Here is a 15,842-nt window from a genome sequence, read left to right as displayed (position 1 = left end):
AAACAGCAGAACTGATAAACCTGGAAACCTCATGGAGAGCAGAAGAAGCAAAAAGGGGCTCAAAAAGGAGAACGGGACATTTGAGAAAAGCAAATTTTGAAGTTCAAAGCCAGTGAAAGCCCATTTAGTCACAGTTTATTAGGAAGCAACTTGAAACCACAAGCGGGGACTAGCCCTGTCCTATTTAAAACGGACTTTACATTTCCTTTGTCCTGGACTAAATGTGACTTGATTAAAATGGAATTGTTTGTGAAATTTCTCCTGTCCTAATTTAAAAAAACTAGACTATCTTATACAGTTTTAAGTACTGAACTTTAAATATTTACAGTTATTTTGGTTCTTTGGCTTTCCATCCAATTATTATTATTGCATTATTACTAAATATTTTATCTTAAATGCATGTATTGCTAAGGCATTTATTATTATCATTATTAGTAACAGCACTATTGGTAGTAATAAGAATAGTAGTAGCAGCGGTGGTGGGTTTGTGCAACTGGGGATCCAGATCCCTAGCTGGTGTCTTATTGTAGAGAGCTGGACTAGAATATATGTTGAAGATATGAAAGCTCCTTAGTATAGATGCAGAGAATAGCATAGAATCCGTTGATTCTAAATCACGCATCCCAGCCTCTGGCTCCTTAGGTCCTACCCTAAACCCATTTTAAAAAGATAAATCAAAAATTAATATGCATACAGGGCAAATAAGTTAAACAATATAAAAGAATATAAGTAAAAAGCAACCGTTTCTGTCTTTCTCGACTTCTATTCCCCATAGGTAACTATTATTATCAATTTCTCACATATTCAGTGCTATTCACTCCAGCACATACAGACAAATGCTTCTCGCGATCAGCTGGGTAATTTACATACACACATACATACACCAACAGACATTACTGTGTCTTGCTTTTTTGCTCCTACTGAATATTGTATTTTGGAGAATTTTATCAACATGTAGGCTTGTTTTATTTTTTTTAAATAACTGCCTAGTATTTAATTATACAGCCATATCCCTTTTTCAAAAAATTATAGGACCACAATGTACTTCTTGCTTGTGCAAATATATCTATAGGATAATTTCTGCTTTTTTTTTTTAAAGGAGGTATGGATGGTATTTGCTTCCCAGATGAAGGACACTCCAGATACCTCTTAACGCAGTGGCCAGAAGAGACAAGCAAGAGAAACGGGTACATGCCCAGAAGAGGAAAAAGTCAAGGGAGTAAATGATTCCGACAGAGGGACCAGGAGCTGTGAACAGAAACAACCAAGAGGAAAAAGGCGCAGGGAGGGTTTGCTCCAGTTCAGTTCTATTCATAACCCCTCTCAGTCATCCACCAGCCGCCCAGCCCCTGACACCTCATTGTGCAGCTGGCTCTCCTCGGAGACCTTCTCTATCTTCCCTTTGTGGGTAGAGGAGGCCCCAGTAGGGGAAGACCTGAGCGCCCCCTAGAGGTAGGAGAGCATAGGCTGGACTAGAGAATACACACCTCAAATTGAAGGATATTTTAAACAGACAAAGATACCAGTTAAAACAGCTGATCACATGCATGCCTCTTCCCCAATGTCTTGATTCATGTGCTCACATTTTTACATAATTGCAGTGATGGCCTAGATTCAATTTTGTATTCCGCTTCCCTTCCCCCCACTTAATATTATATAGTAAATGTTTTTCCATGCGGCTACATAATCTTGCTAATTACCATTTTAATGACTTCATAATACTCCTTCCAGTGCACGTATTGTAATTTATTTAACCACTCCCTATTGGTGGACATTTAGATTGTTTCCAGACTTTTACTAATATAGAAAATGGTGCATACAGAATTGGTTGTTTTTTCCGTTTTGAATGAGTTTCTTAGATTAAGCGGTGAGTCAAAGGATAGGGTTGATTTCATAGCTCTTGACAAACTTGGTTCATTGATCCTGTAAGCAGCAAAGCATCTGGCATGGTACCAAGAGACTAATTTGGATATATATACATATATATACCCAAATTAGTATATACGTATATATACTCAAATATATACATAAAAAAATATATATTTTTTTAACTTCGGCAAATGTAATAACGTTACCTGCCACTGCTTTTCACTTTCTACTGATTCTTCTCTCTTTCTCACACACTTAACTCATACATTTAGCCTGCAGTTGATCATTTAGTCATTCAATATCTTTTGAGAGCCTAGTATCTACCATGAATTTGTTCTAGAACCATGTTTCCTTGGTAGCATCGCAATTCTTACAGAAAACAGTAGAAAACAGGAACAAAGGATGAGAATGCATCATGTTAGGGAACTCATTTTTTAAAACTTAAAACAACTCATACTTTGCAAAGCCCCAATTATCAAATTTGAGTAAAAGGTGGGTTGAAGAAAATTTGCTAGTGCAGCTCAGCTCTGTGAAGTGCACAAATGCGGAATCAAAAGAGAACTCAGATGAACGAAGGATTCAGAGCTGGCTAAAGCCAAGTCTTGCCTTGCTGGGTGAATAGAGGGTTCACCAGCAGAAAAGAGATGACAGTGGGGTCTTACAATCAGATCATTTGCGTGAAATCCTAGCTCTGCTCTATGCGAGCTGTGAGGTTTTAAATAATTTCTTTTTTTCTTTTTCAACTTTTCTCTTAGATATCTATTCAACTTTTAAAACTCAAATTGTCACCTATGTCATTTCCCTCAACCTCTTCAGGAAACAAAAAGTCCTTCTTTATCTGGTGTTCTTAGCCCATTGGTGACATACCTGTCTTACAGCACCCATCACCTGAAGTTGTCTGCAACAGAATGTGACATCTTTGGGGACAGAGACCACATCCTCCTCCTCTCAGTGTTTCCAGCATTTAGCACAGTACCTGATAGGTGTTAGTTACTTGGCAAATGTTTGTTGAATTTAATGACTTGAATTGAATGTTTAAGTAATTATGGCACATCAACAGGAGGAAATATTATGCAGCAATTAAAAAGCTAATTAGGAAGACTGCATAGCTTGGCTGAAATGTGCTTGATATGTTTAATGTGAGCATGCAAAGTGGTATCTGCATTATGATTCTGTCTAAAAACGCTCACGCTAGGTGCTAAAGAGACGAAGAAGAATAAGAAAAGATGTTTATCTCTAAGAAGCCCCTGGCTCAGGTTACACTGAGGGAGAGAGGTGTGTGCAAGAGTTACTCTGGTGTAAGGGCAGTGATGGTGTATGTGTGAAATGCTGAGTAGAATCTGTCTGGGGAAGTTGCATGAGATAGTCATAACATTTAATGTGGGCTTGGAGATTAACTAGGAGTCAAAAGACAAGATAGTGATGAAGGAATTTTTTTAAGTGGGAAAAACATGGGAGAATGAACAGGCATCACATTTTAGAGAAATCGTTAGAAATTTCTTTGATGGGAGGGAGATGAGACAAGATGGGAGTATAATGCTGAAATGTTGAGTTATATTAGAGATGCCTTGCTAAGGCATTTGATCTTAAACATGTAGACAGTGGGCTATGGCATGGTTACATTTGCTCTTATGACAATAATCCTGGCAGAGTAAAAAGGATGCATTAAAGGGCAAATACCCAAGGTGGCAAATACCCAGGTGGCAAATACTGCAGCCACCTGCTTCAGGTGAGAAATAATGGGCTTGATGGTGGAACCGGAGCAGGGGCAAATCTGAACACCTTCAAAAGGGGAGTGGGTAAGACTTATGGGTGTTGGGAGGTGAGTGAAGGGAGGATTCTAGGGTGACTCATGGTGGCAGACAGTTTGTTAACAATCTAAAAGGAACAGGTCTATGGTCAGAGGGTGGGTGGGGATGGGGGAGTGGGGAGGGGCTGGGTTTAGTTCTGCACACGTTGAGCTCTTGGTGCTAAGACTTGCATCAGCAGAGGGCCAGTATGCAGTCACATAAATGCTTTCAGATTCTTAGGAGATAATTTCTGGCAAAAAGATATCCATAAGCGGGGTCTACAAATAGTCCCACACCTTCTGTCTCCATGAAAAACAGGAAACACACTACAAACGAAAGTGCTTGGGCAAGCTGACTTCAACCTGGGTCTCCTGCGTCAGCTGGGAGCAAATTACTCAACCTTGTTAAGCCTCAAACTCCTCCTCTGCAAATTAGAATAATAACTCTTGCCTCATAGGGTTGTGTGAGAAAGAGATGAGATAAAGCAAGAAAAACATCTGCAGGAGGGACCCATAAGTGTCCATTCCACCCCCACCCACACTCCACCCCTCTCTTCTACAGATTATCTCCGAACAAAGGACTAAAACAGAAACACAGTTTCCTTTAAAATGAGCATCAAAGAGATCTCTGTCCACTGATGGCTGATTTCTCTTTTTCTGGTCCAGTTCTCAGAGTCAACTGTTAGTGAGATTCAGGGACCAGGTCTTCTCCTGAGTTGTAGTCAGGCCATTTTCCAAATAAAGATTTCTCCAGGGCTGAATTATGGATTTCCTCAATATGAGTGTCATTGAGGTCCAATCTGTATCAGCCTTCCAATATGGTGGCTTCATTTCTTGCTCTTCTCTGGTAAGAGAGCAAGATTTTTGACTTCTCTTGCTGGTTTGAATTGAGTTTTATATATAGTATGAATAAGAGATCTTGGTGTTTGCAGTTGAAGGGTCACAAATGACAGCCACAGCAAATAAAGGCCTGCTCTTAAATCTTTAAGCAACCTCTTCTTTCCTTTGTACCTGGAGTTTTATATATATATATACATATATATATATATAAATGTGTATATATATGTGTATATATATATATATACACACACACACACATATATATATATACACACATATATATATATAATATTATAATATATTATAAATATATTTCTCCATCCAGTACAGTTAACACCGATGAAATGATAATAATAATTTCCACTTTGAGGGCTTGCTTTATGTTAGTACTTTAAGTGCATCCCTTCTTTCAATCAAATCAGCAAACCTATGTGATTTTATATTTTGCCCACATTACAAATGATCAAGCTGGTACAGAGATGTGAAGTGACTTGCCCAAAACTGCGCAGAAAGTAAGTGGAAGACCTGAGATTTGAAAGCAAACCTTTTGAATCCAGAGGCCTTACTTTTAACCACTTCCTCTCAGTCAGCATGGCATTCTCTCTGCCGCTCATCACTCAAGGGTGGGAGAAGGAGAAATGGAGAGAGAACTTCAGAGAGAGAGAGATACAAGAAGCAAGGGAGTGCTGAGTGTATATGTGTTTTAATTGCTGTTACACATGAATTGTAAGTCACTCTTGTTTCTCCAGCAAGGGAGGCACAAGGACAAGCAAACAGAAAGGCATTTATCTACGATTAAAAAATTATGACCATTTATATGCAAATGAGGGCTGGTCCTCCGCTTCTGGAAGACTAAAGAGGATTAGACAGAGTCATGAATTTGGGGTGTTTTTTTTTCTGTGAACTCCCAGACCAGGCGTAGGGTTTCGGCAGCATCTGCCAGGGTGACTGGGAGCAAAGTTGCCCATCCTGGGTTGTCTCCTACGACACAGGCACAACCGCATGTTTTCCCTCACGCTCCCTCCTCTGCCTGGTATGCTTTTTAGCTGGAAAACTCTCAGTCTTCCTGATCAAATGTTGTTTGCTCTGAGAAACCATCCGCACTAATGATTTAGTTTCAGCAGAGTTAGTCTCTGTAATGGCATAGATCATGTTAACTCTTTCATTCGTTCACTTATTCATTCAACACGTGCTCACTGAGCACCTTCTTGGTGCCAGGCATTGTCCTAAGCACAGAAGATAAAGTTTGCACCTGATTCCAGAGCAAACGAGTGAAATAAGGTCACTCTTCTCCTGTGGCATCTACATTGACTGGAGGAGACAGGCAACTAAGTATGTAGGCAAAAAAAATATATATATACGGTATAATTTCAGTTAATGATAAAATAAAGCCAATAAACTAAGTTAGAGCTGAAGCACTGTGAACAAGCAAAAGCTGGGTCCTCCCCTGGACATCCCCTCTCTTTACTGCCTTACCTTCCCTTTTGGCTACAGGCATTTAAACTCAAGTATTTAGGGTTTACAAACTCAGTCGTTTCTCGTGTGTGTGTACATGTGATAAATGCTACAAATATCAATTCTCCTAATAAAGAGAAATCCGCTTTCACTCTATTAACGGCATCACTAACCATTTATTGATTTTTTAAAGGGAAATTAGAAAACAAAAAAGATGCTGCAAATTATTGCTATTAAGTCCCATTGGAGAGTTGACATAGTCACTCCCGTATTGGTGAGAGTGAGTAGAAATGTGAGTCAGACACAGAGAATAAGAGATCTTGGTGTTTGCAACTGGAGGATCACAAATGACAGCCACAGCAAATGAAGGTCTGCTCCTAAACCTTGAAGCAACCTCTTCTTTCCCTTGTACCTGGAGGAAGTGAGACATGTAGACAGTAGAAAAACCAAAGATTTAAATCCCTAGTCTTTCACTAACTAAAATGTGACTTTGGGCAAGGTGCTTAGCCCCCACTCTGAAGAACATACCCTGCTTCCCTCTGCCCACCTAATCCCAATACTTTTCTCAGCTCAGCCCAAGCTCCGGATCCCTTGCTCCAGCTCCCCAAGAAGCCTTTGCTACTCTTCAGTCCAAAACTGATTTCCTCTTACCAGCATCTGCAAAGATCTCTGAATCTGTTTCCCCCATTTTCAGCCAGATTCAGTGATGCTCTCGGTGAGACCCCAACCCCCGCACACACACACACATATGAATGCTGATTTGAGGGCTCCATCCTGCTGACGTTGTAATTTAGTCTTAATCCTCTGACAACAGGAAATTATGGGAGTTCTGATGTGGTGTTTACCATGTGATTCTATTTGTTTCAGAACTGGGGCTGGCAAACTTTTCCTGCCAAGGACCAGATATTAAACATTTTTCGGTTTGTGCACCATATACGATCCCTGTTTCAACTCCTTCACTCTGCCCTGGTAGTGTGGACAGAGTCATAGACAATAGGTAAACACATGAGTATGGCTGCGTTCTAATAAAATTGGATTTACCAAAATCGGCTGCTGTGACTATAGTTTGCCAACCTCTGTTTTGGAAGATGACTCTACTCAAAGGGAGAGCTGTCCCTTCACTTCTATTAAAAACCCTTTCTGCAACCTGACTTCCTTTTGAGTTTTCTTATTTCAGCCAAAAAAAAAAAAAAAAAAGATTTTTTAGAAAACAGCTTGATCACACTCATCAGCGTTGCTATATCAAAACAAACAAACAGAAACAAACAAGTGTTAGTGAGATGTAGAGAAACTGGAACCCCTGTGTGCTGTTGGTAGAAATAAAAAAGTAGAATTCCCATTTGACTCAGAAGTTCTATTTCTGGGCATATATCCCAAATAATTAAAAGCTAAGTCTCAAAGAGATGTTTGTAGACCCATGTTCATAGCAGCGTTATTCACAATAGCCAAAAAGTGACAGTAATCAAAGTGTCCATCGAAGGGTGAATGGATAAACAAAACATGGTATACACATGCAATGGAATATAACCGTCCTCCAAATGGAAGGACACCCTGACATACGCTACGAGATAGATAAACCTTGAAGACATGATGCTAAGCGAAATAAGCCACTCCCAAAAGGACGAATACTGTATAATTTCACTTCGTGACAAATACAGAGCAGTAAAATTCACAGAAACGGAGATTAGAATGGTGGCTGCCGGGCTTGGGGGAGGCGCAGATAGGGTGGGGAGGTTAGTTGCTATTTAATGGGTAGAATTTCTGTTTTGTAAGGCGAAAGAGTTCTGGTGATTGGGCGCACAACAATGTGAACTGTCCTTAGCACTACTGAACTGTACCCTTCAAAATGGTTAAGATGGCAAATTTTCTGTAATATGTATTTTACCACAGTTTTAAAAAAAAGTCAAGTTGATTGCATTAGATATTTTACAGGAAAAAGAAAAACAAAACAGCTTGACTATTTCCTCTCACCTCTCCCTACCTTGCCCTGGCTCCCTCTGCTACGTGGATGCTGGCAGTGCTGAGAGGCAGAGAGGGCCCAGGCACTTAGGATGGTCTCCTGCAGTGGAGAAACCAGACAGGAATGTCTTTCCCCATCAGCCTTTCTATAGGAACACAGGCTGTCCTTCCAGCCTGATGCAATATGGTAATTGCCTCCACTCAGCTGGGGGCCTCGGCTGAGGAGCTTGGCTGAGGCATCATTTTGGGGCTCTGTCATGTCCTACAGCCCTGCGCTGGGGCCGCACAAGTGTCCTCTTCTGCTTAAGTTATTTATATAGGTGGTTGAAAACACTTTGCTTGTACAAACTAGAAACTATTAGATTAGGCCAGCAGAGACAGCCAGAGGCAATCTTTTAACAAAGTGAGTGGGATTCAAAGTAGGCATGGAAAGCAAATATTATTTCACTGGGAGTCGATTAGAGGGAGCTCTGCGGATGAGCTGTAACTGCTTTGTTAACTTAGCTGGGGTGGTGAGGGGCGGGGGGCGGGCAGCCGGCCACGTAGGCGCCAGCTGGGCTTGAAGGGGAAGAGCCTGGGATGCAGTGGTAATTCAGGGGGAGGTGGATGCATCAGGCACCCCTCCACACACACTCTCTCCCCTTTCTTTATTTAAAGTACATGATGGAGCTTAGCAGCTGAGAAACCTCAGTTTGCTCTAAAATTTCTCATTTTAATTCAGGCAAACACTCTATAAATCCAATGTATCGGAAAGCAAATATTGAGTCTGAGTAAGAAGGTCCATTAGATGGAGTGCTTAAATTCTAGGGCCTGAGCATGTGGGAGGGGTGGGCAGAGAAGCCGAGAGAGGGAGGCTGAGCGGGAGAGGGAGCCTGGAATGTGGGTGCTGGAGGAAGGGAAACTGAAGAAGGTGGACCCTGAGAAGGAGTTAGGGGGAGAATTGGAGTGAAGGAGAGGATTGGGGGCTCACAGGGGTAGGTCAGTTTGGGAAAGGCTGGATTTGAAGAAGAGTCTTAGAACTTCTGGTGGAAAAAGAATTAGAAAGGAAGCTTCAGATGAAGACATAAGGGGAAGCAGGGAAGAGACGGGTCCCTGAAAGAATAGAAGGGAGAGACAGGGGGACTTAGTAATTTGTAAGCATCTATGTACCAGTCCCTGTCTTCTCATAAGCAAATTCCAAGAGGAATGAAGGACAAGGGTAGACTGAAGAGTTTAATGATGTTTTATGTTGTCATTTGTGTTGTTTTGCAATGGGGCTGCTGGGGATTTGGTGAAAAGTCCCAAACTCATCGAAGAGTGACTGAATCTCATCAAAGACCCTGAGCATCAGGGCAGCCAGGGACTGGTACTTGGGAACTCCTGGGTGTGGGTTTTTCCAGGGATGCCCACAGGAAGGAGAAGGGTTTTCACACATGGAGGTGGTGTGCACAGTGGTGAAGGGGCTGAATTCCGGAGTCAGGATGGCATGGATTTAAATCCTATCTTGATCCTGTGCTAGCTGGGTGACCCTGGAGGAATCATTACCCTCTTACCTTCTTTGAGTCTGTTTACTCATCTGTAGAATAGGTATAATCACATTTCCTTGGAGATAATTTTAAATACTTCATGCAGAGATGAAATGCAGTAATGCAGTTATGCTTATTGCAATGACTGGCACAAAAAGGGTGATCAATTAAACTGAAGCTTTTTTAAAAAAATTGTTGTTATGAGAATAATTCTCAGAAACAACTTCTCCAGAACACCTCCAAGGAGTCTCTACATTTGTGAGCCAAAGTCAAAAGAGCATGAGGATTGTCCAAAGTGACTGGGCTGGAAGTGACCTCCATGCATTTTTTCTCCTTTTCTACAGCAGCTCTGGGAATTCTTGCCCCTTGATGCTCCACAGTTATTTGTGGTTCAATGTTCTCCACAAAGTTTTCATAGACAGAGAAGTACCCACGTACAATGAGCCACCACTTGAGTCTCTCTTGGGTCATATTAATGTCAGCACTTTGGCTTTTCAATAAAAGTTAAAGATTAGTTAAGGCAATCCTCTAAGGCCTCCCTTCCAACTTTGAGTTTTTGGGAAGAGATATTGGAACTGTCTTAGATCATTAGCATGAAAGAAGGAGAAACACAGCTGATAATGATAACAAACCACCATTTACTCAGCCCTTTTCATGAGCCAGGCTCAGAACTAACTCTTCTACAGGACTTTCCTCATTTGGTGATTATCACAACCCTTAAGATAGGGACTCTTTTCATATCATAGGAAAGGAAACTGAGCCCAATAGAAGGTCTTTCTTTGCTCAGGATTATACATCTGCTAAGTGGCAGGGCTGAGGCTTGAACACGTTTGACCAAATCTGAAGCCAGATTTGAAACTGAAGACTGCCATCTCTAAACTAGGCTCCACAATGGGAACCCAAACAGGGACAAGTCACAGAAGTCCCTATTCCCAGGTAAGAGCCCTGGTTACTAGAAAAAGATGATAATTAATCTCCTGGGATAAAAGAAGAGCAGATTTAATTTTTGCCCAAAATGAAGTTGTCCTAATTGTTACTGATATACAGCACTTTGGACTCTTAATCAATGATGTTAGCAGTTTTCCGTGTTAATTTAATTAGTACAAGAGACCCTGCTGGTAGAAATATTGGATAATTAGTGTTTTATGTAATGGCTTATGAAGTACCCTGTTAAAAAAAACTCCAATAATCACAGATTCTCAGCAGAACTTTTATCAAAGCACAATATTTAAGTGGATAAATCCTTGCTGGGAGGCTGGGCTGATTAAACATCGGTGGGGACATCAAAATTTCCATCCCTATTGCATTGCTCTGGTTTCCAGAAGGTTAAGGATGGCACACAGAGATTTTTTCAGAGGCAGTGTTTCAATCATAGTGAAGACCCATGGGAGATGCACTCGGATTTCTGCTACTGAGGGAAGAGAGAGAGTCCCATTTTTTTTTTTTTTTCAGTCTGAGATAACTCAATGGGAAGAAATTCTGGAGGGAGGAAGGATTTCAGGTAAAGTTTGATAAGCTTACAGACAATATTACAAAAAGGGGTTCTGGGTAACTTTTAATATGCGCATGAATAGGGGGGATACATTCATTGATTAACTGAATATATTCTATGTATCAGAGAAAACGGCTTAAGTTGTTCTGGATAAGGGACCATAGGCATTGCAAGGAATATCAAAGAAGGCATTTGGAACAATTTCTTGTCTTATGTTTTATAGATCATATACAATTCTCAAGCGTATAGGTAAAGCTCCATCATGAAGTGTGACCATTAGTGGCTGTAAGTGAAATTTCTGCCTGTACAACCACCTTAGAAAGCATGCGTGACTTTAGCCCTCAGTGACTTTAAACTGGGCCATCTAAGCCAGATGAGCTTTAACTCTCAGAGACAAGAGACTATGAGAGAAAAAATACTACAACTGTGTTGGCTGACAAAATATCTCCCTCTTTGTTCTGCTGGTTCTAAGAGTTCAGAGAGCCTAAGCCTTGGCTTTTGCCACCCTGGAGCCTGTCAAGGGGAATATTCTACCAAGAATTTATGGCTCCAGTATTCTCTTACAATCATATGCTGTCGGTGTGCCATGGGATTGGTTAATATTTCGGCTTCCGGTGTTAGAAAACTAAATCTTGGAGACTAGAGTTTCAGATTCAAGGTTTTCAACTTTAATGTCCCCTGGCATCTGAAACTCAAGGTATTCCAAACTGAACTCTACTCCTTTGTTTTAAGGCTGCATTTCTTTCTAAATTATCTTAGTTGGTGAGTTAGTGATTCCACCGTCTACCCAACACCAGAGCTAGAAGTCAATGGGTATTGTTCATTCTTCTCCCCTTTACGCACCACTCATGCAGTTTTAGCACCACTGTCTGTAGGGTTTAGTTTCTTCATTGTTTTTTATCCATCAGTATTATCACTGATTCCCTTAAAGTCTTCGGCAGCTCTTGCCTAGGTTGTCAAATGGTTTCAGAGCTGGATGGGACACCAGTCTTGCCCCCCCAGCCCCCACCTGGCCTCTTTGCACTCACTGGAGTCAGTCATCCAAAACACAAATATGACCTATCACTACGCTTCACTTCAGTAATGAGTCTTCATGACCCACAAGATAAAGTCTAAGTACTTCAGCACAGCAGTGACGGCCCTTCATGACTGGTCCATGCTTAAACATCCAACCTTGTCTCCACTGGCTTCCTTCCTCAAACTTACGCCCCCCTTTCATGTCATTAGTTAACTATCCATGTCATTCTAATTTTTGTCACTATGCCTTTTCCCTCTTCTTTTTCCCTTTTTCCTTTCTTTTCTTCCTCTTCCAGGAATACCTTTCATACCCCTACTCACATGGCCTCCAAGAAGTCAACCTTCACCAACTCTCTCCACTGCAAATCCAATGTCCCCCACGGTTATTTTCATGACACTATAAATAGATATTCCTATTTCTCCACATACAAAAAAAAATCTTTTATCTATATGATTAATGTGATTGACTCTCCTTATAGACTGAGCTCATTGTAGCCAGAAACCATGCTTTCTGTTTTTAATCATGAACACCTAGGACAGAGCCAAGCAATTAGCAGACGTACACCATATGTTTATTTCACACATAAATTAATGAACATTACTGAATAATTTATCCAAGGCCAAAAGAAGAACTTAAATCTAACCCCTGTCTTCTTATTTAAAATTGCATTATTTTTCATTGTACCTTATTCTCTTGTTTAAATATCAAGCTCTGCCTTGATTTTTGCCTTTAGAATTGGACCATGTGTTTGCATTTCCCTCAGACTACTGATGAATATGAAATAAGGCACTTTCAAGAACACACACACAACACACACACATTCACAGACAACTGAGGAAGTTTACCACTGACAGACCAAGACCAAGGGAAATGATAAAGAATGTCCTTTAAGGAAAAAATATATTCCTGAGAACTATCTTTGAAGGAAGATGTAACAGTGAACAAGTAAAGTGATAAATACGTATGTAAATATAAACAATGATTATCTCCATATACTACTAATGAACTGATGTTTAATTTGTGTGTTTAAAAGGACAAGGTTTAAACAGTGGGTAAGGGCAGTATTTCAGCTGAGAGGGCAATGGCTGAACTGAGCTCTAAGATTCTTCTACTAGTTACAAGGAAGGTTCATATTTCCTTTTGAGAGAAATTCTGGCTCTGAGGTTGGTTTCAAGGGGAAAGTCGATGCTTGATTAGTGATGTCTGTATGAGTGTGGAGATGAGTGACAATTCACGCAGTGGATTTATCATTCCTGGTCTAAGTGATTTATTCTCATGGAATGGAGCTTTGCCTTTATTGAGGGGATGCAAAGGGCTTCAGCCAGTTTAAAGACACAGAGCTGTATTTTTACCTTCCTTCATAATCAGGGACCTGCCTGCACATCGGCAGTGGTTTAGCTGACTGGTGAGTAGGATTTACAAACAAATGACTCACAGGTAAATATCATCCTTGAGAAATGGAAAATCATGACCTCATCTTCACTTGGGCCTTTCATTGTAAAAGCCAGGGGTGTATGGACTTCTGTATCCCAACCTCAAATCCCTTGGTTTGCAAATTCCCCCCTAATTCCGTATTGGGAGATGAGAAGGAAAGGAATCTTTGGAAGAGAAAAGAGAAAAAGGAAGTGAGAAAAGGGCAAAGGAATCAGATACTGAAAGAGGGGAAAAAAGGGGGTGGGCTTGAAATAAAAACTGACTTGGGAGAAGGGTAAAGGGAGGGAGAGAGTGTCCAGGAATTATTGATTAGATCCCTGGGGGTGACATACATCAGCCCTTGATTAGGTGTGAAAAGTTGACAGGCCTGAATTGCTTACAACTAATTAATGGCTGTGAGATGCTTTGAAATCCTGGGATGAAAGCTAAAGGCCCTGCCTACAAAAGCCAAATGGCATCCATGATTTAAACTCTTCACTGTCCCTGTGGGTTCTCAGTGCCGAGCAGAGCCTGCTCTGACTGTGTCCTGTGACTCTGCTTGCAGGTCGCTGCAGAGGGTGGCCATGGCTTTCTTCTTCTGTTCTCACATCTCCCCGTCTCTCAGATTCCTTGGAGAGAGGTCAGCTTTGCCTGCTTTGTTCAATATTACTCCTGAAAGAGCCAGGAGTCCTCAGGAGGGCAGGGGAAATGATGCTCCAACATCAGATCCCAGTCTGTTGAGGGTTTGTCCATTTATTCTGGCTTTAATTTCTTACAGTTAGTTATTTTTTCCTAATCCTAGATTCTCCCGTTCCAGTTAGAAGACTGTCTATTTCAGTCACTGGCAGGCCACGTGGTTTTAAAGAAGCTCTGGTGCTCTGGGCCAGTGGGGCGGGGAGAGGGCATTGACCTATTGTCAGGTGAATGGCCAGAAAGCTTTCCTGATCACGGTAGTTGAGTGGCAAGATGGGTCGTTCTGCTCTCTCCACAAGCCAGGGAGCAGAGGGGTCCCAGACCCAGCCAGGACTTCACTTTCCCACTTGCTGTGGGTTGAGACCAGCCCAAACAGCTCCAGTCCGGGCAGGGCAAAGACTTCATTTCAGAGCAGGGCAAAGACTTCTCTTCATTTCAGAGCTTCTCTTCCTGTTTTTCGCACACAACAATCTAAAAACAGCATCCTCAGGGAAATTCAGCACTGAATTTATTTGCAATGAAGACAGGGCAAGGCAGTGGATTTGTTTTAACTTTCTGGAGGAAATGGGTGTGAATTACAGCTGTTTTCAGGAGAGGACATGTACCAGGCAGGGAAATGCAGGTTAGGCAATACAGCAAGGATAAAAGGGAAACCTTGTATATGAGTTCCTGAGTTCAAGTGCGGGAGACCTCTGATGAGAAAGTGCTAGGCTAGCTGCAGACCTGCTCAGATGGTGGGGAAGCTTACCCACATCTGGGGAAAGCCACAAGCACCTGCAGGACTTTGCATACAACCAGGGAAATGTACACAGCTCTGTGTAACATCCCACGTCCCTGCAGAAACTGTAACGCAGCTGGGGACACTTTCATAAATCTGGAGAACCATGAACAAAGTTGGGGAGTCTTTATAGCCAAAAGCAAAATACAAGGCTACTTAGCAAAAGTATCCTTAGTTACCTGCTTGACAAAGGTAAAGGATACTTTCTCACAGATGCTTATTTCAACGCCAAATGAACACTGGGAAAATTCCTAATCCCTCTGCTTTGCGTAAGACGGCAGAGAGGCTCTCAAACTTTCTTATGCATCAATACCACTCAGGAAGGGTGTTAGAAATATGAGTGCCAGGGTACCACCTCAAACTACTGACTCAGATCTTTAGAACTGGTGCCCAAGGAAGTGTATTTATAACACAACTCCTTAAGAGAAGCAATTGTACAACAAAATTTGAGAAATCATTATTCAAGGAATGGTGTCTTTTTTGAGGAAGACAACTGCCTCTCTTATCTTTGATTTATTTTAAATTTTTAAGAAGGATTATGATGCTAAAATCAGAGAGAAATCAGCATAGAGATGGTACCCCTCATGTCTTCACAGTTTGTTGTAGAGGAATCAGATTCCCTGGTCTCCTCTGCTGATCCCCCTGTCCCCTCTCCCTAGGAAATCATCTCCTAGGGAATATAACACATGAAGCCTCAAATCAAATCATGAAAGGAACAAAAGTGAGAAGCAGTGCTTGGGAACACCACACAAATTAACAAAAGCGGTATGGAATCTATTGTCTACATGACATTCCTGGGATTCAACCATTTGAAATCTGGCTTCAGCCTCCACCAAATCTACTGGCATAGTCTTGTGCTAAAGCAGGTTTTTTTTTTTTATTGATCTTTCAAAACTGTTTGTTAATGTTGACCCTCCTTAGAGCAGTCTGATTTCAGGGCTTCTGTAATACACACTGATTTATTTGGGGGTTCCCCAGCATCTGAACTCCATCTGTGTTTCTCAGCCTAATTTTCAAGATTTCCTGGTAAT

This window comes from Vicugna pacos, chromosome 19, assembly GCF_048564905.1.
Source record: "Vicugna pacos chromosome 19, VicPac4, whole genome shotgun sequence".
NCBI classification, from domain to species: domain Eukaryota; kingdom Metazoa; phylum Chordata; class Mammalia; order Artiodactyla; family Camelidae; genus Vicugna; species Vicugna pacos.
The sequence above is the reverse complement of the archived record's forward strand: the minus strand, read 5'-3'. Positions refer to the sequence as shown.